Genomic DNA, 26,648 nt, shown 5'->3' with positions numbered 1-26,648 from the left:
TTTTCGGCCTTTAGGTTTGGGCTGCGCTCCTTTTGATGGGCCTTCCTTGCTCTTTGTCCGAGGTCCGACCTTTAGGTGTGAGCTTTAGGATAAGGTCGGACCTCTTGCGAATTTGCCGAGTTGGAGGACCCCGGTCAGGGTATGAACAGTGCCCCTGCCCGAGTTCGTCCTTTTTTTGGGAGGTCGTGCTCGGGCATAGTAGTCTGTTTTTTCAAAATTCAAAAATGGCCGTTTCCTGCATTTATTGCATTTTACCGTTTTTCCTCGATTTCCGTTCGGGCTCTGTGAAGGCTTTATTTATTGCTCCTTTCCTCCTTTCTGCGTTTTGTTTTTCTTTATGCTTTACAAGCGCCGCTTCTTCTTTCCTTTGTTTTTGCTTTCCGGAATCTTTCATTTGTGTGTCTTTCCGGGGTTTCCTCTGTGCCGTCGTTTCGTTCTCCTTGCTTCGGAGCTCTTCGTCTTCGCTTCTTCTTCCAGGTTTGTTTCCTGTGTTTCTCTTTTCTTGTGATTGTATGATTCTGATCTTTTGTGTGGCTCTGTTTATTTCTTTTTCTTTATGCCTCGGTTGCCCCTAAAAGAGGTGCCGCCATTGCTGTTGTTTTTTATATGGGGGGCTCTTTTTTTTTTGTTCTTCGGTGCCTTTGTTCTGGATTGCCCCTACTTCTTGTGAGGTCTTTATTTCTTGCCTTGATGAATGGGTTTTTGTGCTTCGTCTTCTTTATGTGATTTTTTGCTTGCTGTTGTATTCTTCTTTGTAGGTAAGAATTTTATGTCTCGAAAGGTTCTTCAAGCGATGTCGACTAAAATTCCATGTGGTCTTGATTGGGTAGACCCTCTTCCTCTAAAAGTCCCTACCGTGGTAGATTCTGAGTACTTAGTTAGGTTCCGTAGGCATTGTAGTATATGTGAAAATAGAGAGTCTGAGAGGGATTATGAACTAGTCGCCCCGGATTCCGAGGAGAGAGTGTGCTTCCCGCCTTTAGAAAGTTCCGAGAAGCTTTTCTTTTATGCTTATGACTGTTTTTTCTCTAAGCTGGGCGTCCGACTTCCTTTTACCGATCTGGAGTCCGAGGTGTTATGGTCTTGTAATCTTGCTCCTACGCAGCTCCATCCAAATTCTTGGGCGTTTTTAAAGCTTTTTCAACTTTTGTGTCAGTTTTTGGGCGTCGCTCCCTCTATTTCTCTTTTTTCCTACCTGTTTGTGTTGACGAAGCCAGGATCGGGTGGAGGGAAGGTATCTTGGGTTTCCTTTAGGGCTAACCAGGGAAGGAAGTTTTGCACCCTGTATGATGAGTCCTTTCACGATTTTAAGAACTTCTATTTCAAGGTCCGGGCTACTGGAGATGCCCGACCTTTCTTTTTAGATGAGAGTGGGGAGCCTTCTTTTCCTCTTTGTTGGCAGGAGAAAGTAGTGTCTACTAAGTATACCCTTGAGAGTCTAGATGAGGTGGAGCAGGCCTTTGTGGGTGTGGTAAGCAGTTTATGGGGTCGGGCACCTTACTTGGACACGAAGAAAATGTTGGGGGATCCAAGCCTTCTCCATTCCAAGTTAGGTAGTTCCCGACCCTATGAGATTATCTTTTTAGTATTTTGGCTTTGCTTGTTTTTGTTTTGGTGGAATTTCTGTTTTGGTGATCCTTTTCTTTTATTCTTGCAGAGATGTCTTCTCAGGCGGATTCTATGAAGTACCTTCGTCGGACGAAGAAGTCCGTGGCTGCTCGAAATATTGAGGCTGTGGAGGCTTCTGCCCGATCTTCTCCGAAGAAGACTACTGTGGGTGTCACTACTCGGTCGAAGACTATTCCGACTCCCCAGTTTCGACCTATAAATCAGGATCCTCCGACCTCTGGACCCGGTAACTCATCTCCCCCTTCGTCCTCGGGTCCTCCTCCTAAGAAGCAGAAGACCTCTCAAGAGTTTGCGGGTTTCAATGATAAGGATTTTGATGCTCTCGGTTGGGTTGAACAACATATTCTCCCTCAGACTTTTATTTCTACTGATGATGTGTCTATGGAGCACCATTTTCAGTATATGGCGCGGAGCTGTGTCCGGATGGCTAGTCTTCATGCCGCTATTGCCCGAGAGTTCAAGAAATCCCCTATTGGTGCGACCAGTTCCCGACTTGAGAAGGCTCAGTCCGAGTTTGAGAGGATTAGTGAACTGAAGGCTGCTAGGATTGCTGAGCTGGAGGCGTCTTTGGAGAAGGAGAAAGCTAAAGCTACTGCGGCTGTGGCGGCGGCGAGTTCATCCGAGGAGATGGTGAGGGTGGCGAAGGCGAGTTATACTCGGGCATATGCTGAGCTTGTGGAGACAAAGGAGAGGTTGCAATCCGCTCAGGATGATTTTTTCGAGCTAGAAGGACATGTGGCTAAGGGTATGGATGCTATGTTTGAAAATTTGAAGGCTCAGGTCCGGGTTCTTGCTCCTGACCTGGATCTGAGTTTATTCAGTACGGATAATGTTGTTGTGGAAGGAAAGATTGTTCCTGCTCCCAACGAGGATGAGGTTCCGGTGTCTGACCCCAAAGTTCCAGTTGCGAACCCGACTTCACCTTTGGCCGGGGAGGAATCTGGTGTGGAGGCTTTAAACCGAGATGACGGTGCTGTCAAGGCTGTCCCGATTTCTATGGTTCTTCCTCCGCAGCCTTCTACCGATGTGGAGTCCGGAAAGGATCTTGATTCCCTGTAATCCTTTGTCTTTGGTTTTTTGCCCGGCCTGTGGGCTCTTTTTTGGATGGTTTTTTACTACCTGTTTAATGCTTTGAACACCTTTTTTGCTTATTAGCTACTTGTAGTAACTTTTTTAGCTTTATTATGTGGTGTTTGTTTCGCGTTTTGACTTTTAGTTCCGCTTTATGCTTTTTAGTTGTTTTTGTATAACAACTTTTTAGCTAGCGCTTTTTGATTTCGTTTCTTCGCTTTGTACTTTTTAGTTGTTTTTGTATAGCAACTTTTTAGTAAGCGTTTTTGAAACTTCGTTTTATCCTTCCCTTTGATTTCGTTTCTTCGCTTGTACTTTTTAGTTGTTTTTGTATAGCAACTTTTTAGTAAGCGTTTTTGAAACTTCGTTTTCGCCGTTTTAAGGCTTTTTCCTCGGATTTGGGCTTTTTCTCGGACCTCGGGGGGGGGGCGGTTGAATACTTCCCTTCGTTGGGTCCGACCTTATTGTTGGTCGGCCTTTTAAGTTATTTTTGTAACCTCTTTTATTTGGCTTTTTGAGCCTTTTTCAGAGTTGCTTTATAACTTCTCACATTAATCTGAACCTCGTCGCTTTATCTTTGCCGACCTTGTGTGGTCTTTTGGCAATGATTTTTTGCGTTTTGCCGAGCATAGATTAATGCGCCTTGGCGGGGTACTTTGCAGTATTTGTTTCATCATGAAGGAGAAGGAGGAGGAAAAGAGAAAAATTTGATTAGTATTTAAAAAAGAAAGAATATTTACAGAGTGTTTACCCTTGGCTAGGTCGGATGCTTTTCTTGTCCGGGTGTCTCATTAAAAAACCCTTGTAGGGAAAAAGAGTACACCTCGGGTTAGGTTTTTCTAGCTGTAGTATCGTTTTAGGTTACAGGCGTGCCAGGCCCTGGGCAACTCATTGCCTTCTAGGTCGGATATTTTGTAGTAGCCTGTTCCTAAGACTTCTGTTACCTTGTAAGGTCCTTTCCAATTTGCCGCTAGCTTCCCTTCTCCCGATTTTTGCGTTCCTATGTCGTTTCGGATCAGAATCAGGTCGTGAATTGAGAAGCTTCATTTTATTACTTTCTGATTGTATCTGAGGGTCGTTCGCCGTTTTAAAGCTTCCTCTCGGATCCGGGCTTTTTCTCGGACCTCGGGGAGGAGGTCGAGTTCTTCCCTTTGTGCCTGTGGGTTACCTTCTTCGTTGTAGAAGATGACTCGGGGTGACCCTTCATCTATTTCGATAGGAATCATTGCCTCCATCCCGTAAGCTAGTCGGAATGGTGATTCTCCCGTTGTAGAGTGTGGGGTTGTCCGATATGCCCATAGCACCTGGGGGAGCTCCTCGGCCCATGCCTCTTTGGCCTCTTGGAGTCTTCGTTTTAACCCGGCCAATATGACTTTATTTGCGGCCTCTGCTTGTCCATTAGCTTGTGGGTGCTCGACTGAGGTGAATTGCTGTTTGATTTTTAGCTCGGCCGCCAAGTTCTGAAAACTTGTGTCTGTGAACTGTGTTCCATTGTCTGTGGTGATGGAGTAGGGGACTCCGAACCTTGTGACGATGTTTTTGTATAGGAATTTGCGGCTTTTCTGAGCCGTGATGGTGGCTAAGGGTTCAGCTTCGATCCACTTTGTGAAGTAGTCCACCCCTACTATGAGGTATTTGACTTGCCCCGGTCCTTGGGGAAACGGGCCGAGTAGGTCAAGTCCCCACTTTGCGAAGGGCCATGGTGCGGTGATGCTGATGAGGTCTTCAGGTGGTGCTTTGTGAAAATTGGCGTGTTTTTGGCAGGGGGGCATATTTTCACAAATTCTGTTGCGTCTCTTTGCAAGGTCGGCTAGTAGAATCCGGCTCGGACTACTTTCTTGGATAATGCTCGAGCTCCGAGGTGGTTCCCACACATGCCTCCGTGGACTTCTTCGAGGACGCTTTTTATTTCTGAGGTCGGGACACACCTAAGGAGGGGGTTTGAGAATCCTCTTCTGTATAATATGTCGTGAATTAGTGTATAATTCTGGGCGTCTTTCGTGAGTCTTCTAGCTTCCTTTCTTTCGGCGGGGAGAGTTCCCGACTTCAGGTAGCTGAGTATGGGGGTCATCCATCCTTGCTGTTGGTTGGATATATTTAGCGCTTCTTCCTCTCTTAGTACGGAGGGAGATTGTAAGGTTTCCTGGAGGAGACTTCTGTTGTTGCCTCCGGGCTTGGTGCTGGCAAGCTTTGAGAGGGCGTCTGCCCGGGCGTTTTGTTCCCGTGGTATGTGCTGAATCTGTATCTCTGAAAAGTGGCGTAGTTGTTCCTGTGTTTGGTCCAGGTATTTTTTCATGGTGGGGTCTTTGGCCTGGTAGCTTCCATTTACTTGTGATGTGACGACCTGGGAGTCGCTGAAGATCGTGATTTTTTGGGCTCCGACCTCTCCGGCTAGCTTTAGACCTGCTAGTAGGGCCTCGTATTCGGCTTGGTTGTTCGAAGCCTGGAACTCGAATTTTAGGGATAGTTCTATCCGTGTTCCTTGGTCGCTTTCGAGTATAACCCCGGCTCCGCTTCCTGTTTTGTTTTGAGGACCCGTCGACATACAGGTTCCACGAGAGTGGGGTTCCAGGGGTCTCAGTGTATTCGGCGATGAAGTCGGCTAGATACTGGGAATTTATGGCAGTCCGGGTTTCATAGTGGAGGTCGAACTCGGACAGTTCTACCGCCCATTGCAGTATTCGTCCTGCCAGATCTGTTTTTTGGAGGATGTGTCTCATTGGTTGGTTTGTCCGGACTTTGATGGTGTGAGCTTGAAAGTAGGGACGGAGCCTCCGAGCTGTGAACACTAGGGCGTAGGCGAATTTTTCTATTTTCTGATAGTTTAATTCAGCCCCTTGTAGTGCCTTGCTTACAAAGTATATGGGGTGTTGTCCTTGGGCATTTTCTCGTATTAACGCTGAAGCGACTGCTCGATTTCCAACCGAGAGGTATAGTACGAGTTCTTCTTCCTTTAGAGGTCAGGTTAGGATTGGTGGCTGCCCGAGGAATTCCTTGAAGTCTTGAAAGGCCTTTTCGCACTCTGGGGTCCATGAGAAGGGTTTCCCTTTCTTTAGGAGTGAGTAGAGAGGTAGTGATTTTATCGCTGATCCCGCCAAGAATCTTGATAGGGCGGCTAGCCTTCCGTTTAGTTGTTGTACTTCTTTGACACATGTTGGGCTCTTCATATTGAGTATCGCTTGGCATTTGTCCGGGTTTGCTTCGATGCCCCTTTGAGTCAGCATGAAGCCTAAGAACTTTCCGGCTTCTGCGGCGAAGGTGCACTTTGTCGGGTTAAGTCTCATGTTGTGTTTTCTGAGGGTGCCGAAAACACTGGCGAGGTCGGTCAGCAAGTTTCTGTCTTCTTGTGTCTTTACCAGCATGTCGTCGACGTATACCTCCAGCTGTAGTCCGATGTGCTCTGAGAACACTTTGTTCATTAGCCTCTGGTAGGTTGCCCCTGCGTTCTTTAGCCCGAAGGGCATTACTACGTAGCAGTAGTTTGCCCTTGGGGTTATGAACGAGGTCTTTTCTTGGTCGGGTCTGTACATTGGGATTTGATTGTATCCCGAGTATGCATCCATGAAGGAGAGATATCTATAGCCTGAGGCTGCGTCTACTAATGCGTCGATGTTTGGTAGTGGATATGGGTCTTTGGGGCAGGCTTTGTTGAGATCTGTGTAATCGACGCACATCCTCCATTTTCCGTTGGGCTTTTTTACCAGGACCACGTTTGCGAGCCATAGGGGGTATTTTACTTCCCTAATGAACCCTGCATCTAGCAGTGCTTGTACTTGTTCTTCTATTGCTTGCATGCGCTCGGGTCCGAGCTTCCGGCGTCTTTGTTGGATAGGCCGGGATCCTGGGTAAACCGATAGCTTATGGCACATCAGGTCGGGACTTATGCCCGGCATGTCGGAGGCTTTCCAGGCGAAGAGGTCGGAATTCTTCCTTAAGAGGGTTATGAGTTCCTCTTTCAGGCCTGCGTCGAGTTTTACTCCTATGCTTGTTATTTTTTCAGGTGTGTTCCTAATCTGGACTTTTTCGGTTTCTCCCTCTGGCTGTGGCCGGAGATCTTCTCGGGATTGAACTCGTCCGAGTTCTATCGTGTTGACCTCTTTCCCTTTTAGGCTCAGGCTTTCGTTGTAGCATCGCCGTGCTAGTTTTTGGTCGCCTTTTAGGGTAGCGATTCCCTTTGTGGTAGGGAACTTCATACAGAGGTGTGGGGTCGAGACTATAGCTGCCAGTCTGTTTAGGGTTGGTCGCCCAATGAGGGCATTGTATGCTGAAGTGAAGTCGACTATAATGTAGTCGATGCTTAATGTTTTAGTTTGCTCGCCTCTTCCAAAGGTAGTGTGTAGCGAGATGTATCCTAAGGGATGGATCGGAGTATCCCCTAGTCCAAATAGGTCGGTGGGGTAGGCCTTTAGTTCTTTTTCTTCAAGCCCGAGTTTGTCGAAGGCCGTTTTGAACAGGATATCTGCTAAGCTTCCCTGGTCAATCAGGGTTCGATGTAAGTTGGCGTTTGCTAGGATAATGGTGATTACCATTGGATCGTCGTGTCCGGGAATTATCCCTTGAGCATCTTCTCGGGTGAATGAAATAGTAGGTAATTCGGGCAGGGGACTGTCTTCTCGGATGTGATAGACTTCTTTGAGGTGTCTTTTTCGTGAGGATTTGGATGATCCTCCGCCTGCAAAACCTCCATTTATCATGTGAACATGTCTTTCAGGTGTTCGTGGGGTTTGTTCGGCCCGATCTTCATTGTCCCCCCGCCTTCTCTTTCTGGTCTCTTCTCCTTTTTCTGCTATGTATCTGTCGAGTTTTCCTTCTCTGGCTAGTTTTTCTATAACATTTTTTAGGTCGTAGCAGTCGTTAGTAGAATGACCGTAGAGCTTGTGATATTCACAGTATTCGGACCGATCTCTCCCTGCTTTCTTGTGTTTTAGCGGTCGGGGCGGTGGAATCTTTTCGGTGTGGCACACTTCTCTGTAGACGTCTACCAAGGAGACTCGGAGGGGGGTGTAGCTGTGGTACTTTCGTGGTTTGTCCGAGTTGGGTTCTTCTTTCTTTTTCTGTTCTCGATCCCGATCTCGGAGTGGGTAGGTTGATTCCTTCCTAGAAGAGTCTCGTAACTGGGAGGTTTCCTCCATGTTGATATATTTTTCCGCCCGCTCCTGCACCTCGTATAGGGAGGTCGGGTATCGTTTGGATAGGGATTGGCTAAACGGTCCTTCTTTTAGGCCGTTTGTTAGTCCCATGATGGCTGCTTCAGTGGGCAAGTGTTGTATGTCCAGGCAGGCTTTGTTGAATCGTTCCATGTATTTTCGGAGAGTTTCTTGGTCACCTTGTTTGATCCCGAGTAGACTGGGGGCATGTTTTGTCTTGTCCTTTTGAATAGAGAATCTTGTTAGGAATTTTTTGGTTAGGTCTTCGAAGCTGGTGATTGATCTTGGTGGCAGGTTGTCGAACCACTTCATGGCTGACTTGGTGAGAGTGGTGGGGAAGGCTTTGCACCGAATCGCGTCGGAGGCGTCGACTAGGTACATTCTGCTTCTGAAGTTGCTGAGGTGATGACTTGGATCGGTGGTGCCGTCGTAGAGGTCCATATCGGGTGGTTTGAAGTTTCGCGGTACCTTCTCCTTCATGATCTCTTGCGTGAAGGGATCGTGGTTGCCCTCGGTGGTGGTGCCGCGTTCTGTTCGGTCTTTCAGGTTGGCCTCTATTTTTTGCAGTTTTTCTTCTAATTCTCTGCGCTTTCGAGTTTCTCTTCTTAGATCTTGTTCAGTTTCTTTCTGTTTCTTTATGTCCTCTTCGAGTTGTTTTAGTCGGTCTTGTTGTGCCCGGACTGCTTCTAGAATTTCCGAGCTCTTCGCTCTTTCGGAAATTTGTGGATCTTTGTTTGGGAGTGACGTTCTTGGATGATTCTGTTTGTTTCCGCCTGGAGTACGTGGTGATAGAGGGCTGTCCGGTCGTTCTCCGGTGTCAATTTCGTCCTCTTGTTCGGATGCAGCGTGCTCATCGTTGAGAGGGTCGTCCGCCATGGTAGAGGGATGACTTCCAGGTCCCCGGCAACGGCGCCAATGTTCCGGGGTTTTGCCTGAAACGTGTAGCTCGGTCGTCAGGAGAGGCCCGTGGTGGGGGTTCGATGACCCGAGCTCGGTATGCCGAATGGTTGGTGGTTGTACCTGCAATGACACTCCGATGCTTAAGTTAGCATGGGTCCAAGCAGATATGTGTAGATTTTGAATGAATGCCATACCTGGGTGCTCCAGTGTATTTATAGTAGTTTGGCAGTGATCTTCCCTGGATAAGATATTCTTATCTTATCTTATCTTTTGGGAGTTTTATCTTTTATCTTTGTGGAACCGCCTTTTCCAGGCCTTTTCGGCCTTTAGGTTTGGGCTGCGCTCCTTTTGATGGGCCTTCCTTGCTCTTTGTCCGAGGTCCGACCTTTAGGTGTGAGCTTTAGGATAAGGTCGGACCTCTTGCGAATTTGCCGAGTTGGAGGACCCCGGTCAGGGTATGAACAGTCCCTTTTAGGCTCAGGCTTTCGTTGTAGCATCGCCGTGCTAGTTTTTGGTCGCCTTTTAGGGTAGCGATTCCCTTTGTGGTAGGGAACTTCATACAGAGGTGTGGGGTCGAGACTATAGCTGCCAGTCTGTTTAGGGTTGGTCGCCCAATGAGGGCATTGTATGCTGAAGTGACGTCGACTATAATGTAGTCGATGCTTAATGTTTTAGTTTGCTCGCCTCTTCCAAAGGTAGTGTGTAGCGAGATGTATCCTAAGGGATGGATCGGAGTATCCCCTAGTCCAAATAGGTCGGTGGGGTAGGCCTTTAGTTCTTTTTCTTCAAGCCCGAGTTTGTCGAAGGCCGTTTTGAACAGGATATCTGCTGAGCTTCCCTGGTCAATCAGGGTTCGATGTAAGTTGGCGTTTGCTAGGATAATGGTGATTACCATTGGATCGTCGTGTCCGGGAATTATCCCTTGAGCATCTTCTCGGGTGAATGAAATAGTAGGTAATTCGGGCAGGGGACTGTCTTCTCGGATGTGATAGACTTCTTTGAGGTGTCTTTTTCGTGAGGATTTGGATGATCCTCCGCCTGCAAAACCTCCATTTATCATGTGAACATGTCTTTCAGATGTTCGTGGGGTTTGTTCGGCCCGATCTTCATTGTCCCCCCGCCTTCTCTTTCTGGTCTCTTCTCCTTTTTCTGCTATGTATCTGTCGAGTTTTCCTTCTCTGGCTAGTTTTTCTATAACATTTTTTAGGTCGTAGCAGTCGTTAGTAGAATGACCGTAGAGCTTGTGATATTCACAGTATTCGGACCGATCTCTCCCTGCTTTCTTGTGTTTTAGCGGTCGGGGCGGTGGAATCTTTTCGGTGTGGCACACTTCTCTGTAGACGTCTACCAAGGAGACTCGGAGGGGGTGTAGCTGTGGTACTTTCGTGGTTTGTCCGAGTTGGGTTCTTCTTTCTTTTTCTGTTCCCGATCCCGATCTCGGAGTGGGTAGGTTGATTCCTTCCTAGAAGAGTCTCGTAACTGGGAGGTTTCCTCCATGTTGATATATTTTTCCGCCCGCTCCTGCACCTCGTATAGGGAGGTCGGGTATCGTTTGGATAGGGATTGGCTAAACGGTCCTTCTTTTAGGCCGTTTGTTAGTCCCATGATGGCTGCTTCAGTGGGCAAGTGTTGTATGTCCAGGCAGGCTTTGTTGAATCGTTCCATGTATTTTCGGAGAGTTTCTTGGTCACCTTGTTTGATCCCGAGTAGATTGGGGGCATGTTTTGTCTTGTCCTTTTGAATAGAGAATCTTGTTAGGAATTTTTTGGTTAGGTCTTCGAAGCTGGTGATTGATCTTGGTGGCAGGTTGTCGAACCACTTCATGGCTGACTTGGTGAGAGTGGTGGGGAAGGCTTTGCACCGAATCGCGTCGGAGGCGTCGACTAGGTACATTCTGCTTCTGAAGTTGCTGAGGTGATGACTTGGATCGGTGGTGCCGTCGTAGAGGTCCATATCGGGTGGTTTGAAGTTTCGCGGTACCTTCTCCTTCATGATCTCTTGCGTGAAGGGATCGTGGTTGCCCTCGGTGGTGGTGCCGCGTTCTGTTCGGTCTTTCAGGTTGGCCTCTATTTTCCGCAGTTTTTCTTCTAATTCTCTGCGCTTTCGAGTTTCTCTTCTTAGATCTTGTTCAATTTCTTTCTGTTTCTTTATGTCCTCTTCGAGTTGTTTTAGTCGGTCTTGTTGTGCCCGGACTGCTTCTAGAATTTCCGAGCTCTTCGCTCTTTCGGAAATTTGTGGATCTTTGTTTGGGAGTGACGTTTTTGGATGATTCTGTTTGTTTCCGCCTGGAGTACGTGGTGATAGAGGGCTGTCCGGTCGTTCTCCGGTGTCAATTTCGTCCTCTTGTTCGGATGCAGCGTGCTCATCGTTGAGAGGGTCGTCCGCCATGGTAGATAGATGACTTCCAGGTCCCCGGCAACGGCGCCAATGTTCCGGGATTTTGCCTGAAACGTGTAGCTCGGTCGTCAGGAGAGGCCCGTGGTGGGGGTTCGATGACCCGAGCTCGGTATGCCGAATGGTTGGTGGTTGTACCTGCAATGACACTCCGATGCTTAAGTTAGCATGGGTCCAAGCAGATATGTGTAGATTTTGAATGAATGCCATACCTGGGTGCTCCAGTGTATTTATAGTAGTTTGGCAGTGATCTTCCCTGGATAAGATATTCTTATCTTATCTTATCTTTTGGGAGTTTTATCTTTTATCTTTGTGGAACCGCCTTTTCCAGGCCTTTTCGGCCTTTAGGTTTGGGCTGCGCTCCTTTTGATGGGCCTTCCTTGCTCTTTGTCCGAGGTCCGACCTTTAGGTGTGAGCTTTAGGATAAGGTCGGACCTCTTGCGAATTTGCCGAGTTGGAGGACCCCGGTCAGGGTATGAACAGAGGGTATACAGATACTACTCCCATATGAAGCAGTAGTGGGGTTAGAATATGACCCTAGAGTCTTCTGGACTGTTCATTTCCACTTAAGTCCATAATGGAGAAAGGGAAATGCTGTGAATTTATTTTATTTATTTTATTATTATAGAGGAGGTTTCAAAATAATAAAATAAAATAAAATAAAAACTAAAATAAAAAGAAAAATAAAAAGAATTTGAAAATATTTTATGAAGAATTTCGAAAAAGTGAGGAGAGAGAAAGTGGTTAGAATATTTTTGAAAAAGCTATAATTTTAAAATTTTAAAAATTAAATCTGAAATTATTTTTTTAAAATTTTTAAATAATTGCTTTAAAAATAGTTAAATATATATATTGAATTTTGAATTTTATGATGAAAGAGAAAAACACACAAAAGACCTAAGACTTAAAATTTTTAGATCTAATGCTCCTTGTTTTCGAAAATTTTGAAGGGAAAACACCAAGGAACACCATACTTAAAAATTTTAATATCAAAACACAAAGAAGACTCAAGAACACTTTGAAGACTCACAAGAACAACAAGAACAAAAGAAAGAACACCAAACTTAAAATATTTAGAAAACCAAATATAAATTTTTGAAAATTAAAGAAAATTAACAAGAGAACACCAAACTTAAAGTTTGGCACAAGATTTAATCAAAGAAAAATTATTTTTGAAAAAAGTTTTAAAAGGAAAATACTCAATTGCCAAGAACATAAGCCAACGCTCTAGCCAACTGAGCTATAAATGTAACGTGTTTTAATATTGTATAAAAAAAATATTTTTGAAAACTAATATTTTGAAAAAGCACAAGGAAAACACGAAAACACACAGAACAAGACAAACCAAAGATCAAACAAGAAAAATTGACAAGAACAATTTGAAGATCAAGGAAAAACAAGAACACGCAATTCGAAAAATTGAGACAAAGAAAAGCATGCAATTGACACCAAACTTAGAACATGACACTAAACTCATAAAGAAAACAAAAATTCAATTAAACAAAAATAATATTTTTGAAAAACTTTTAAAAGGGATAATAGCAGATGCAATCCTAGTGATTCTAAACCAAAAAGACAAATTTTTTCCTAATCTAAGTAACAAGAATCACCGTCAGTTGTTCAAACTGAAACAATCCCAGCAACGGTGCCAAAAACTTGGTGCACGAAATTGCAATCACACTTTTACAATCCGAACAACTAACCAGCAAGTGCACTGGGTCGTCAAAGTAATACCTTACGTAAGTAAGGGTCGAATCCCACGGAGATTGTTGGCTTGAAGTAAGCTATGGTTATCTTATTATTCTTAGTCAGGATATAGTATCAATAATAATTTTTAGTTTTAATTGTAAAAAGTAAAAGAGCATTAAATAAACACTTATTATGCAGTAATGGAGAATATGTTGGAGTTTTGGAGATGTTTTGTCCTTTAAATTCCTGCAACATAATGCTTTCTCACTTTCATAAATGCAAGGCTCCTTCCATGGCAAGCTTTATGTAGGGAATTGACATGCGAAATTGTGATCACTACTTTTCACAACTCAAATAATCCCTAGTAATGGCCCCAAAGACTTGGTGCTCAATACCATGGCATAAACACAACTTCGCACAACTAACCAGCAAGTGCACTGGGTCGTCCAAGTAATAAACCTTACGCGAGTAAGGGTCGATCCCACAGAGATTGTTGGTATGAAGCAAGCTATGGTCACCTTGTAAATCTCAGTCAGGCAGACTCAAATGGTTATGGATGATATATGAATAAAAGATAAAGATAGAGATACTTATGCAATTCATTGGTAAGAACTTCAGATAAGCGAATGGAGATGCTTTGTCCCTTCCGTCTCTCTGCTTTTCTACTGTCTTCATCCAATCCTTCTTACTCCTTTCCATGGCAAGCTGTATGCAAGGGTTTCACCGTTGTCAGTGGCTACCTCCCATCCTCTCAGTGGAAATGTTCAACGCACCCTGTCACGACACGGCTATCCAGTTGTCGGTTCTCGATCATGTCGGAATAGAATCCAGTGATTCTTTTGCGTCTGTCACTAACGCCCCACAATCGCGAGTTTGAAGCTCGTCACAGTCATTCAGTCATTGAATCCTACTCAGAATACCACAGACAAGGTTTAGACCTTCCAGATTCTCTTGAATGTCGCCATCAATTCTAGCTTATACCACGAAGACTCTGATCTCACGGAATGGCTGGCTCGTTTGTCAGGCGAGCGCTCGGTTGTCAGGCGATCAACCATGCATCGTGTATCAGGAATCCAAGAGATATCCACCCAATCTAAGGTAGAACGGAGGTGGTTGTCAGTCACACGTTCATAGGTAAGAATGATGATGAGTGTCACGGATCATCACATTCATCAAGTTGAAGAACAAGTGATATCTTGGAATAAGAACAAGCTGAATTGAATAGAAGAACAATAGTAATTGTATTAATACTCGAGGTACAGCAGAGCTCCACACCTTAATCTATGGTGTGTAGAAACTCCACCGTTGAAAATACGTAAGAACAAAAGTGATCATTGGCTTCGGCCCCAGAGAGGGAACCAGAAAAACCAAGATGAAAATACAATAGTAAAAGGTCCTATTTATAGAGAACTAGTAGCTTAAGAATTACAAAGATGAGTAAATGACATCAAAATCCACTTCCGGGCCCACTTGGTGTGTGCTTGGGCTGATCATTGAAGCATTTTCGTGTAGAGACTCTTCTTGGAGTTAAACGCCAGCTTTTGTGCCAGTTTGGGCGTTTAACTCCCACTTTGGTGCCAGTTCCGGCGTTTAAAGCTGGGAATTCTGAAGGTGACTTTGAACGCCGGTTTGGGCCATCAAATCTTGGGCAAAGTATGGACTATCATATATTGCTGGAAAGCCCAGGATGTCTATTTTCCAACGCCGTTGAGAGCGCGCCAATTGAACTTCTGTAGCTCTAGAAAATTCACTTCGAGTGCAGGGAGGTCAGAATCCAACAGCATCTGCAGTCCTTTTCAGTCTCTGAATCAGATTTTTGCTCAGGTCCCTCAATTTCAGCCAGAAAATACCTGAAATCACAGAAAAACACACAAACTCATAGTAAAGTCCAGAAAAGTGAATTTTAACTAAAAACTAATAAAAATATACTAAAAACTAACTAAATCATACTAAAAACACACTAAAAACAATGCCAAAAAGCGTATAAATTATCCGCTCATCACAACACCAAACTTAAATTGTTGCTTGTCCCCAAGCAACTGAAAATCAAATAAGATTAAAAGAAGAGAATATGCAATGAATTCCAAAAACATCTATGAAGATCAGTATTAATTAGATGAGGGGGGCTTTTAGCTTTTTGCCTCTGAACAGTTTTGGCATCTCACTCTATCCTTTGAAATTCAGAATGATTGGCTTCTTTAGGAACTCAGAATCCAGATAGTGTTATTGATTCTCCTAGTTAAGTATGATGATTCTTGAACACAGCTACTTTATGAGTCTTGGCCGTGGCCCAAAGCACTCTGTCTTCCAGTATTACCACCGGATACATACATGCCACAAACACATAATTGGGTGAACCTCTTCAGATTGTGACTCAGCTTTGCTAGAGTCCCCAATTAGAGGTGTCCAGGGTTCTTAAGCACACTCTTTTTGCCTTGGATCACAACTTTATTTCTTTCTTTTTTCTTTTCTCCCTTTTTTTCTTTCTCCTTCTTTTTTTTTGTTTTTTTTCTTTTTTTGTATTCACTGCTTTTTCTTGCTTCAAGAATCATTTTTATGATTTTTCAGATCCTCAGTAACATGTCTCCTTTTTCATCATTCTTTCAAGAGCCAACAATTTTAACATTCATGAACCACAAATTCAAAAGATATATGCACTGTTCAAGCATACATTCAGAAAACAAAAGTATTGCCACCACATCAAAATAATTAATCTGTTATAAAATTCAAAATTCATACAATTCTTCTCTTTTTCAATTAAGAACATTTTTCTTAAGAAAGGTGATGGATTCATAGGACATTCATAACTTTAAGGCATAGACACTAAGACACTAATGATCATAAGACACAAACATAGATAAACATAAGCATTAAAATTCGAAAAAAATAGAAAAATAAAGAACAAGGAAATTAAAGAACGGGTCCACCTCAGTGATGGCGGCTTGTTCTTCCTCTTGAAGGTCTTATGGAGTGCTTGAGCTCCTCAATGTCTCTTCCTTGTTTTGTTGCTCCTCTCTCATGATTCTTTGATCTTCTCTAATTTCATGGAGGAGGATTGAATGTTCTTGGTGCTCCACCCTTAATTGTCCCATGTTGGAACTCAATTCTCCTAGGGAGGTGTTGATTTGCTCCCAATAGTTTTGTGGAGGAAAGTGCATCCCTTGAGGCATCTCAGGGATTTCATGATGAGTGGGATCTCTTGTTTGCTCCATCCTTTTCTTAGTGATGGGCTTGTCCTCATCAATGAGGATGTCTCCTTCTATGTCAACTCCAACTGAATAACAAAGGTGACAAATGAGGACTTGAGGTCATGCCTTCTCAGGTAAACCGGCTTCCCTCTTGAATCTCTCTTCCATTGAGCGCCCTCTTCACAAATGTCTATGAGGACTTGGTCCAACCTTTGATCAAAGTTGACCCTTCTTCATGGCCATAACTTCATAGAAGTGGTCTTGATGCACCCTTGAGATGAATCTCTCCATCTCCCATGACTCGGAGGAGGAGGCTTTTGCCTTCCCTTTCCTCTTTCTTGAGGTTTCTCCGGCCTTGGATGCCATAAATGGTTATAGAAAAACAAAAAGCAATGCTTTTACCACACCAAACTTAAAAGGTTTGCTCGTCCTCGAGCAAAAGAAGAAAGAAGAGAGTAGAAGAAAAAGAAATGGAGGAGATGGAGGTAGCTTTGTGGTTCGGCCAAAAGGGGGAGAAGTAGTGTTTAGGGTGTGTGAAAATGAAGGAGTGAAGATGGGTTTATATAGGGGTGAAGAGAGGGGTAGGGTTCGGCCATTATGGGTGGGTTTGGGTGGGAAAGTGGTTTGAATTTTGAATGGTGAGGTAGGTGGGGTTTTATGGATGGGATTTGATAGGTGAAGGGTTTTTGGGGAAGAGGTGTTGAGGTGATTGGTGAATGGGTGAAGAAGAAAGAGGGTGGTGGGGTAGGTGGGGATCCTGTGGGGTCCACAGATCCTGAGGTGTCAAGGAAAATTCAACCCTGCACCAAGTGGCGTGCAAAAATGCACTATGTGCCAATTCTGGAGTTAAACGCCGGGCTGGTGCCCATTTCTGGCGTTTAACGCCAGGTGCTTGCCCTTTTCTGGCGTTTAACGCCAGTCTGGTGCCCCTTTCTGGCGTTAAACGCCCAGAATGGTGCCAGACTGGGCGTTAAACGCCCAACTGCTACCATTACTGGCGTTTAAACGCCAGCAGGATCTTCCTCTAGGGTGTGCTGTTTTTCTTCCTGTTTTTCATTCTGTTTTTGCTTTTTCAATTGATTTTGTGACTTCTCATGATCATCAACCTACAGAAAACATAAAATAACAAAGGAAAATAGATAAAATATAACATTGGGTTGCCTCCCAACAAGCGCTTCTTTAATGTCAGTAGCTTGACAAAGGGCTCTCATGGAGCCTCACAAATGCTCAGAGCAATGTTGGAACCTCCCAACACCAAACTTAGAGTTTGAATGTGGGGGTTCAACACCAAACTTAGAGTTTGGTTATGGCCTCCCAACACCAAACTTAGAGTTTGATTGTGGGGGCTCTGTTTGACTCTGATTTGAGAGAAGCTCTTCATGCTTCCTCTCCATGGTGACAGAGGGATATCCTTGAGCCTTAAACACAAAGGATTCTTCATTCACTTGGATGATCAATTCACCTCTATCAACATCAATCACAGCCTTTGCTGTGGCTAGGAAGGGTCTGCCAAGGATGATGGATTCATCCATGCACTTCCCAGTCTCTAGGACTATGAAATCAACAGGGATGTAATGGTCTTCAATCTTCACCAAAACATCCTCTACAAGTCCATAAGCTTGTTTTCTTGAATTGTCTGCCATCTCTAGTGAGATTTTTGCAGCTTGCACCTCAAAGATCCCTAGCTTCTCCATTACAGAGAGAGGCATGAGGTTTACACTTGACCCTAAGTCACACAGAGCCTTCTTGAAGGTCATGGTGCCTATGGTACAAGGTATTGAAAACTTCCCAGGATCTTATCTCTTTTGAGGTAATTTCTGCCTAGACAAGTCATCCAGTTCTTTGGTGAGCAAAGGGGGTTCATCCTCCCAAGTCTCATTACCAAACAACTTGTCAATTAGCTTCATGATTGCTCCAAGGTATTTAGCAACTTGCTCTTTAGTGACATACTCATCCTCTTCAGAGGAAGAATACTCATCAGAGCTCATGAATAGCAGAAGTAAATCCAATGGAATCTTTATGGTCTCATTTTGAGCTTCAGATTCCCATAGTTCCTCATTAGGAAACTCATTGGAGGCCAGTGGACGTCCATTGAGGTCTTCCTCAGTGGCGTTCACTGCCTCTTCCTCCTCTCCAAATTCGGCCATGTTGATGGCCTTGCACTCTCCTTTTGGATTTTCTTCTGTATTGCTTGGAAGAGTACTAGGAGGGAGTTCAGTAACTTTCTTACTCAGCTGTCCCACTTGTGCCACCAAATTCCTAATGGAGGACCTTGTTTCAGTCATGAAACTTTGAGTAGTTTTGATTAGATCAGAGACCATGGTTGCTAAGTCAGAGTTGTTCTGCTTAGAATTCTCTGTCTGTTGCTGAGAAGATGATGGAAAAGGCTTGCCATTGCTAAACCTGTTTCTTCCACCATTATTGTTATTGAAACCTTGTTGAGGTCTCTGTTGATCCTTCCATGAAAAATTTGGATGATTTCTCCATGAAGAATTATAGGTGTTTCCATGGGGTTCCCCCATGTAATTCACCTCTTCCATTGAAGGTTTCTCAGGATCATAAGCTTATTCTTCAGATGAAGCATCCTTAGTACTGCCTGGTGCATTTTGCATTCCAGACAGACTTTGAGAAATCAAATTGACTTGCTGAGTCAATATCTTGTTCTGAGCCAATATGGCATTCAGAGTATCAATCTCAAGAACTCCTTTCTTCTGATTTATCCCATTGTTCACAGGATTCCTTTCAGAAGTGTACATGAATTGGTTATTTGCAACCCTTTCAATTAGTTCTTGAGCTTCTGTAGGCGTCTTCTTCAGATGAAGAGATCCTCCAGCAGAGCTATCCAAAGACATCTTGGATAGTTCAGACAGACCATCATAGAAAATACCTATGATGCTCCATTCAGAAAGCATGTCAGAAGGACATTTTCTAATCAATTGTTTGTATCTTTCCCAAGCTTCATAGAGGGATTCTCCTTCCTTCTGTCTGAAGGTTTGGACTTCCACTCTAAGCTTACTCAATTTTTGAGGTGGAAAGAACTTTGCCAAGAAGGCATTGACTAGCTTTTCTCAAGAGTTCAGGCTTTCATTAGGTTGTGAGTCCAACCATATCCTAGCTCTGTCTCTTACAGCAAAAGGGAATAGCATAAGTCTATAGACCTCAGGGTCAACCCCATTAGTCTTGACAGTGTCACAGATTTGCAAGAATTCAGCTAAAAACTGATGAGGATCTTCCAATGGAAGTCCGTGGAACTTGCAATTCTGTTGCATCAGAGAAACCAATTGAGGCTTAAGCTCAAAGTTGTTTGCTCCAATGGCAGGGATAGAGATGCTTCTCCCATAGAAGTCGGGAGTAAGTGCAGTAAAGTCACCCAGCACCTTCCTTGCATTGTTGGCATTGTTGTTGTTTTCGGCTGCCATGGGTTCTTCTTCTTTGAAGATTTCTGTTAGGCCCTCTACAAAGAGTTGTGCCTTAGCTTCTCTTAGCTTTCGCTTCAAGGTCCTTTCAGGTTCAGGGTCAGCCTCAACAAGAATGCTTTTGTCTTTGCTCCTGCTCATATGAAAGAGAAAAGAACAAGAAAATATGGAATCCTCTATGTCACAGTATAGAGATTCCTTGAGGTGTTAGAGGAACAGAAAAATAGAAGGAAGAGGTAGAAGAATTCGAACTTAGTGAGATAGAGTTCGAATTGTGCATTGAGGAGGAGTGGTACTCCATAAATAGAAGGATGTGAGAAGAGGGGAAGAGATTTTCGAAAATTAGGTAAAAGATTTTAAAAATATTTTGAAAAACTTTAATTGATTTTCGAAAACTAAGAGTGGAAAAGAAATCAAGTGATTTTTAAAAAAGATTTTGAAATTAGAAATCAAAAAGATATGATTGAAAACTATTTTGAAAAAGATGTGATTAAAAAGATATGATTGAAAAGTTATGGTTTTAAAAAGATATGATTGAAAAGATATGATTTGAAAAACAATTTAAAAAGATTTGATTTTAAAAATTAATGACTTGGCTAACAAGAAAAGATATGATTCAGACATTAAACCTTTCTCAACAGAAAAGGCAACATACTTGAAATGTTGAATCAAATCATTAATTGTTAGCAAGTATCTTTGAAAAAGGAAAGAAATTGATTTTGAAAAAGATTTGATTGAAAAGATTTGATTTTGAAAAATTTTGAAAACTTGAAAAAAAAATTTGCATTAAAAACAAAATCTTTCCTCTTGTGCCATCCTGGCGTTAAACGCCCAGAATGGTGCACATTCTGGCGTTTAACGCCCAAAGCTCTACCCTTTTGGGCATTAAACGCCCAGCCAGGCACCCTGGCTGGCGTTTAAATGCCAGTCTGCCTTCTTCACTGGGCGTTTTGAACGCCCAGCTTTTTCTGTATAACTCCTCTGTTGCATGTACTGAATCTTCAGTTCCCTGTATTATTGACTTGAAAACAGAACCAAGATCAAATAAACAATGCATGCAAGACACCAAACTTAAAATGAGACTATAGACTCAACAAGAAACATAAAATATTTTTGGTTTTTATGATTTTGTAATTTTTTTTTTGGTTTTTTCGAAAATTAAGTGGCAAAGAAAATAAAGGTATCAAAATTCTTAATGAGAATTCCAGGAATCATGCAATGTTAGTCTAAAGCTTCAGTATAAAGGAATTAGACATGGATAGCCAAGCTTCAGCAGGACATTGCATTCAAGAGCTAAATTGATGAGAATCAATCAGCTTTGGTGATGATAAGATCATCACCTTGAAACACTAGAATTCATTCTTAAGAACTCTGAAAAATACCTAATCTAAGCAACAAGATGAACCGTCAGTTGTCCATACTCGAAACAATCCCCGGCAACGGCGCCAAAAACTTGACATGCGAAATTGTGATCACTACTTTTCACAACTCAAATAATCCCTAGTAATGGCCCCAAAGACTTGGTGCTCAATACCATGGCATAAACACAACTTCGCACAACTAACTAGCAAGTGCACTGGGTCGTCCAAGTAATAAACCTTACGCGAGTAAGGGTCGATCCCACGGAGATTGTTGGTATGAAGCAAGCTATGGTCACCTTGTATATCTCAGTCAGGCAGACTCAAATGGTTATGGATGATATATGAATAAAAGATAAAGATAGAGATACTTATGCAATTCATTGGTAAGAACTTCAGATAAGCGAATGGAGATGCTTTGTCCCTTCCGTCTCTCTGCTTTCCTACTGTCTTCATCCAATCCTTCTTACTCCTTTCCATGGCAAGCTGTATGCAAGGGTTTCACCGTTGTCAGTGGCTACCTCCCATCCTCTCAGTTGGGCTGAGCATTGAAGCATTTTCGTGTAGAGACTCTTCTTGGAGTTAAACGCCAGCTTTTGTGCCAGTTTGGGCGTTTAACTCCCACTTTGGTGCCAGTTCCGGCGTTTAAAGCTGGGAATTCTGAAGGTGACTTTGAACGCCGGTTTGGGCCATCAAATCTTGAGCAAAGTATGGACTATCATATATTTCTGGAAAGCCCAGGATGTCTACTTTCCAACGCCATTGAGATCGCGCCAATTGGGCTTCTGTAGCTCCAGAAAATCCACTTCGAGTACAGGGAGGTCAGAATCCAACAGCATCTGCAGTCCTTTTCAGTCTCTGAATTAGATTTTTGCTCAGGTCCCTCAATTTCAGCCAGAAAATACCTGAAATCACAGAAAAACACACAAACTCATAGTAAAGTCCAGAAAAGTGAATTTTAATTAAAAACTAATAAAAATATACTAAAAACTAACTAAATCATACTAAAAACACACTAAAAACAATGCCAAAAAGCGTATAAATTATCCGCTCATCAGGCATCGCCGTTGTCAATGGCTACTTTCCATCCTCTTAGTGAAAATGGTCCAAATGCTCTGTCACAGCATGGCTAATCATCTGTCAGTTCTCGATCATGTCGGAATAAGATCCATTGATCCAGTTGCGTCTGTCACTACGCCCAACACTCACGAGTTTTAAGCTCGTCACAGTCATCCAATCCCAGAATCCTACTCGAAACACCACAGACAAGGTTTAGACTTTTCGGATTCTCAAGGATGCTGCCAATGTATTCTAGCTTATACCACGAAGATTCTGATTAAGGAATCTAAGAGATACCCATTCAATCTAATGTAGAACGGAGGTGGTTGTCAGGCACACGTTCATGGATTGAGGAAGGTGATGAGTGTCACGGATCATCACCTTCTTCATAGTGAAGCACGAATTAACATCTTAGATAGGAACAAGCGTGTTTGAATGGAAAACAAAAATCATTGCATTAATTCATCGAGGCACTGCAGCGCTCCTCACCCCCAACAATGGAGTTTAGAGACTCATGCCATCAACAAGTACAAAATTTAGATCTAAAAATGTAATGAGATACAAAATAAGTCTCTAAAAGTTGTTTAAATACTAAACTAGTAACCTAGGTTTACAGAAAATGAGTAAACTAAGATGGACAGTGCAGAAATCCACTTCTGGGGCCCACTTGGTGTGTGCTGGGGCTGAGACTTAAGCTTCTCATGTGCCTGGGCTATTTCTGGAGTTGAACGTCAGGTTGTAACCTGTTTCTGGTGTTGAACTCCAACTTGCAACCTGTTTCTGGCGCTGAACGCCAGAATGCAACATGAAACTGGCGTTAAATGCCAGTTTACGTCATTTATCTTCGCGCAAAGTATGGACTATTATATATTGCTGGAAAACCCTGGATGTCTACTTTCCAACCCAATTGAGAGCGCGCCATTTGGACTTCTGTAGCTCCACAAAATCCATTCCGAGTGCAGGGAGGTCAGAATCCAACAACATCAGGAGTCCTATTTCAGCCTAAATCAGATTTTTGCTCAGCTCCCTCAATTTCAACCAGAAAATACCTGAAATCACAGAAAAACATACAAACTCATAGTAAAGTCCCGAAATATGAATTTTACCTAAAAACTAATAAAAATATACTAAAAACTAACTAAAACACACTAAAATCTATATGAAATTACCCCCAAAAAGCGTACAAAATATCCGATCATCAGTAATCCGCCGTTCTCTGCCCATTTTTTGTTTTCTTCTTTAAATTCAAATTTGGTTTGGAGTTTGAGGAAAGAACCCTCTAACCCTTGTGATTTATTATTTTTATGAACCATAGGTTAATGTAGGTATGTGAAATTGGTTATGTTAGTGTATTTGGTGATTTTGGTGCACAATTGGGAGGTTGGTATTGCTTGTGGAGCTTTGGTGAGGCTTGGAACTAAGGGTTGGTAGAGACTTCCAAGAAGAAGCTCAATTATTTTGGCTACAAGAGGTACGGTTTAAGTTTCATTAAAGTACCGTGTGGTGTGATGAGAATTCCTAGGCTAGATGCCCTTAGGATTAAGTTTGGATTGTTTAAATGGTTGGTGCTAATATGTATAGTTAATATCTAATATAAATTAATGATTGGGTTGAGAATTGTTTGAATTTGTATGTTTGGTGTGTTGAGAATTTGATGAATTAGATGAGGAATATTGGTTTATGGAATATGCATTTAAATTGTGAATTTGGGCCGGAGGCCGTGAATCTTGGGCCGGAGGCTAGAAAGAGGTAAGGAAGGTAAGTTGATGTGTGTATTGTGTGATGATATAAGAGATTGGATGGATTTTAGATATTTAATGTGTGAATAATTGGTTTGATTATTGAATAGTAAGGTTTGAGGAATTTGATGTGTGGAAAACGATCCAACACAAAATTCACCGGCAAGTGTACCGGGTCGCATCAAGTAGTAATTACTCATATGAGTAAGGTCGATCCCACAGGGATTGAAGGATTGAGCAATTTTAGTTAGGTGGTTGATTTAGTCAAGAAAACAAGTGTTGATTTGAGTGATTTGTATTCAACAAAAGCTAAATTGCATGAAATTTAAAAGGAGAGGGGGAATTGACAGCAACATAAAGGGCAGAAGAAGTAAAGGAGCTGAATCTTAAAGTGCAAGTAATGTAAATGACAGAAGCGTAGATTGTAAGAAATGTAAATAACTGAAGCTTAGAGTGCAAGAAATGTAAATTGCTTGAAAAATAAAGGGTTACGGGAGCTAGAATCTCAGGAATTAAACAAGGAAATGTAAATACCAATCAATAGAGAAGTAAAAGATGAATTAAAATTCAGCAGATCTCAAACATAAAAGGAAAATTGCTTGAAGAAGCAATACAGAAAGTGAATTCAATTCAATCATAAAATCTAAAAGACAGGTTAAAGATCTCAGGGGTTGAATGAGACTACAAAATAAGTTTAGATCTCAATTCATTCCTTGATCCAATAGAGAATAATTGCAGAAGAAATAGAGATGAAAGCAGAAAGAAAACTTAGATCCAAATCACAATTCCTTGAAATTATGTAGAAAGTAAATAAAGAGAGATCTCAGATCAAGAATGAAACAGAATTCCTTCAATTCTTAATCCAAGATTCAAATAAAGAGTAAAGAGTGTATAAGTTAGAACAAAGAAGAAGAGAATTCAATTCTCAATCCCAATTCCCAAAGCTAAAATCTAAAATGAGCTCAAAATATGAAAAATGAAAAGTAAAAGTGTCAAAAAGGTCCTCTCTAAATCAAACTAACTTCTATTTATACACTTCCTATTTTTGAATTTCAAAATTTGGAGTGGACTTTTCAAATTCATGAAGAATTGGATCCAAATTGGCTTTTTAATTGAAGTTGAGCCATGGTGTAGCTCCCAGGGAAGCGCCACATGAAGAAAGAAAGTGCAACGCTACCCATTTTGCTCCCTGTCCCAGGCCCGTGTCAACTTCATAGCGCTATGCTAAGTAATTAAGCGCAGCGCTACATGCTTGAGTGAGGCTCCACTTTCGATCCTTGCATGCTCCCAATTTGTGCCAATTTCTTTTGCAAGGTAGTGCAACACCCCTTTAAGCTTGCGCAAGGTTCCTAGTTCGAACCTTGCTGGCTTCATGTACTAGCAATTTCCTTGTGAGGTAGCGCTTCCCTTATGCCTCATGTGCAAGGTTCGAAACTTGGTGGCCTCATTGCTTGGAGTTGTGCTTTACATTTATTTTGGAATGGAGCCCAATAAAGTGAAGATATTAAGCGTAGCGCTTTCTCCAATTCAAGCGCTGGCCTTGTTGTTGCTCCTTGTGGCGGTAAAAGAGAAAGCGCATCACCAAATTAGCAAGCGCTATGCCTTGATCACTTCCTTGGCCTTGTTTGGTATGATACTGGTGTGCCCCTTCTTTAGCGCTTAACAAAAGAGCACTGCGCCAAATCTTTAAGCGCTATGGCCTTCTATGGCCCTTGCTCCTTTGTTGAACACCACGCTTTTGTGCCTTGTGTCACGCTTTTCAAAGCGTGGCCTAAGGTCCAAAGTGTGCTCTAAGATTCCTTTTTTTTCCTTTTTTTCATCATTTCTTCACCTACAAGTAATCAAAACAAACAATCAAAGCATTACCAAATTCAAAAGGTTTATAAATCATTCAAAAACCAATTAATTCTAGGTTAAACCTTATAATTTTGTGTCAAATACAAGATGGTTGATTGGTTTAACATATCCATGTACTCTAAATTACTTACTTACAATGCAAGAAAGTGCATAAAACCTAATGAAACAAGTGAAAAATGCTTGAAAAGCTAGCATAAGATGACTTGTCATCAGAATTGAGGTGTAGAATTTGATAGTTTTGAGTGAAATTGTGAAGATGAGGTGGGTTTAGTTTTAGTTGAGTGTAATTATGTGAATGTGGTTGGGTTGTGGTCATTTGGATGAGTGGAAATGAATTTGGCTTGTGAACATTAGAAAAATTGATGATTTCTAGTTTTGGGTAAAAAGTAATTTGTGACCAACTTTGGCAGTCCATAACTCGGTCCACGGTGTTTGGTATTTGATGAACGAATAATTTATACGCTTTTTGGCAATTTTTTTTATAGTTTTTAGTATGTTTTATTCACTTTTTAGTATATTTTTATTAGTTTTTAAGCAAAATTCACATTTCTAGACTTTACTATGAGTTTGTGTGTTTTTCTGTGATTTCAGGTATTTTCTGGCTGAAATTGAAGGACCTTAGCAAAAATCTGATTCAGAGGCTGAAAAAGGAATGCTGATGCTGTTGGATTCTGACCTCCCTGCACTCGAAATGGATTTTTTGGAGCTACAGAAGTCCAAATGGCACGATCTCAACTGCGTTAGAAAGTAGACATCCATAGCTTTCCTGTAATAAATAATAGTCCATACTTTGCCCGAGTTTAGATGACGTAAACTAGCGTTCAACACCAGCTTTCTACCCTATTCTGGCGTTAAATGCCAGAAACAAGTTGTAAGCCAGAGTCAAATGCCAGAAACAAGTTACAAACTGGTGTTTAACTCCAAAGAAGGCCTCTACACGTGGAAGCTTCAATGCTCAGCCCAAGCACACACCAAGTGGGCCCGGAAGTGGATTTCTGTAACCCTAGTAACTAGTTTAGTATAAATAGAACTTTTTACTACTGTGCTGGGATCGGTTTTTCTATCTTTTGATCATCTTTTGATCTCTTGATCATGTTTTGGGGGCTGGCCATTCGACCATGCCTAGACCTTGTTCTTATGTATTTTCAACGTTGGAGTTTTTACACACCATAGATTAAGGTATGGAGCTCTGCTGTTCCTC

At 42.4% G+C, this 26,648-nt stretch overlaps 1 non-coding gene across 1 annotated transcript; it reads left to right on the top strand.

Moving 5' to 3' along the window:
- Positions 1-18,924: 18,924 nt before the first annotated feature.
- Positions 18,925-19,032, top strand: LOC130952820 (small nucleolar RNA R71). Its single transcript, XR_009074996.1, has one exon. It is a non-coding gene; the product is annotated as a small nucleolar RNA R71 (small nucleolar RNA).
- Positions 19,033-26,648: the final 7,616 nt, after the last annotated feature.

The sequence above is a fragment of the Arachis stenosperma genome, chromosome 9, assembly GCF_014773155.1.
Source record: "Arachis stenosperma cultivar V10309 chromosome 9, arast.V10309.gnm1.PFL2, whole genome shotgun sequence".
In the NCBI taxonomy this organism is placed as follows: Eukaryota; Viridiplantae; Streptophyta; class Magnoliopsida; order Fabales; family Fabaceae; genus Arachis; species Arachis stenosperma.
Note: the sequence above shows the minus strand (reverse complement) of the source record. Positions and strands in the feature narration are given on the sequence as shown.